We start from the raw sequence: 2,277 nt of genomic DNA, 5'->3' as shown, positions 1-2,277 counted from the left end.
GGCGGCGGCCGCGCTGCGCTGCGCCGCGCCCGCGGTGGGCGGCGGGCCCGGGGGGCCGGGCCGGGGAGGGTGAAAGGCGTGTCCCTCTCGGCCGCCCGCTGCTGCCGCCGCCCCTCTTCCTCCCGGAGCAGGCGCGGGCGGCAGCGGGAAGCGGCGTGCGCGGCGAGGGGGGGCTGGGGCTGGGGCTGAGCCAGGGCCAGGGCCAGGGCCAGGGCCAGGGCCAGGGCCAGGCGCGGGCGGCGGGAGGGTCTTATCGAGAGAGGGAAAGCCCCGCTCCCGCCGGCACGGCCGGGGGTGCTTGAGTCTCCCGGGAAGGGAAGGTTGCGCTCTGCCGCCGGGAGCCGGAGCTGTAGTCCGTGTCCCCGCGGCCGGGGCGCAATGACGGGCGAGCGGGGCCGGGGGTCTCCGTGTGCGCCCCTCGCCGCAGCCCCGGCCCCGGCCGCGCTCCCGCCGCGGCGTCCCGGGCGCTGTGAATGTCCAAGCAGCGGGGAACACTTGGAAAATGTCACCTGAACGCGCAGGAATAAAAAGGAGATGGAAGGAAAGGAAAACAATGCGGTCTCGTGGGGGAGCGGGGGCGGGTTAGGGAGCAGAAAACCTTACAGCAGCACAGCCCTGACTTTGGATTTCTCAGCTCATGGGTTCCTGATGAGGGTAGTCCGTGGGTGTCGGACTGCGGGGGCGAACCTCCAGGAGATGAGTTACCGGAGGACTCGAACTGCCGCGCTCCTCTGAGCAGAGCTGGAAGCGCCGTGCCTCGACAGAGGCGTTGTCGAGGAGCAGCAGCCTCATCTCCGGGAGTCCGGGTTCGGTGGGAGGCACTGCGGAAAATGGGTAACTGGTAATCGCGGGATTCCTGCACCCAGGGACACGACATGCTGCCCGTCAGCTGCAAAACAGCAGCACTCGTGACATGCCTTTCCCTGGCTGACGGGCAGCAGCTCGCTGCTCATAGGTGTCACCTGCCCGTATGCTCACGTTGTACCTACCAGCTTCTCCAGTTTGGGAATACAAAACTGCAGCCTATCATAAGAACATTATACCAGCTCCCAGGATGAGCCGTTATTCTGAGCTTGGCAAGCTTTTTCTTGCACATAATTAACTTTTTTTCCTTCTCATCCAGATCCTGGAGATGAGGTTTCCATGACTTCCTTACTGAAGTAGACAGGCAAGCAAGAAATTGAGCAGTTGCATTACTGGTCCGTGACTGGTCTGTGGCTGTGAGGACAAAACCATGCCTGAGCTGTCTGGGCTCTAGAGATCAAATCAAAGTAGATGGGTCAAAATAAGTGAGATCTCTCTGACAGGAATGTGCCACATTTTGTAAGTTGCAATTTTGTCTGAAGAACTGGGCAAACTGTTTGACTGGAACAGTTCCCAAGTCTTTTCCTTTTAAAAATGGCATACATTCTCGATCATCTTGTACCTGTAGCCAGGGCCTTGGTTTCCCAAGAAAATTAGCAGCTGTGTTTTCAAATACTCTTGAAGCAATTATCACAAGAAGTTTCAAGTCAAATAGCCTAGTTTCTTTGCCTGCAGATGTCAGCATTTCAGAGATATTTTTTAAAAGTTCCTTTTGTTGCTGGAAATGTTCTGATATTATGTGCTTTCCAGTGTCTTGCATTCCCATAGTTAAATGCCCTGCCTACCTTAGTTCACAGTCTTGAAGTTTCTAAATTGCATTTCTATCTAGAAACCAGAGGAATAGAGAAATTGTGGCCAGTTTCTTGAGGCCATAAGTCTGGGGAAATCCTGATTCCAGCCACCTGAGCTGCAGGAATTCAATCTGTTTTGGCAAGAGCAAATTTTGCCCCTAGTCCTGTAGGCTTACAAAGGAAAAAAAAAAAACCTTTGCCTATTTCACTGGCACATAAATGTGCTTGCCTGCCTTAACAGGGGGTCAGACCTCCAAGAAAAACTTTTTCAAGTCTTCAAGTTCCTATAATACTGTGAAAACTCTGTGGATGTGAAATGGGGCCTGATTCACATGTCCAGAGTAGGTGTGGAGTGTCAGACTAAATGGTTCCATTTGAGCCAAGACAGCAGCTCCTGACTGTGATTCAGAAGAGCTGGAGGAGTAACTTCTATGGCTGGGTACAGGAGTGTAATATCTCAAGGATCAGTTTTGCAAAATTTAAGCTACCTGGTTTGGAAAGTCAAATCTTGGTGCTGTCCAGTCAGCCTTTACGCCCTTGCAAGGGTCATGCCATGTATAGGGAAGACCTTCTCAGAGTGAGATCACAGACATCAAGTGCAGAGATCAAGTCATTCCTGGCA

This window comes from Molothrus ater, chromosome 3 (genome assembly GCF_012460135.2).
Source record: "Molothrus ater isolate BHLD 08-10-18 breed brown headed cowbird chromosome 3, BPBGC_Mater_1.1, whole genome shotgun sequence".
Classification (NCBI taxonomy): domain Eukaryota; kingdom Metazoa; phylum Chordata; class Aves; order Passeriformes; family Icteridae; genus Molothrus; species Molothrus ater.
Note: the sequence above shows the minus strand (reverse complement) of the source record.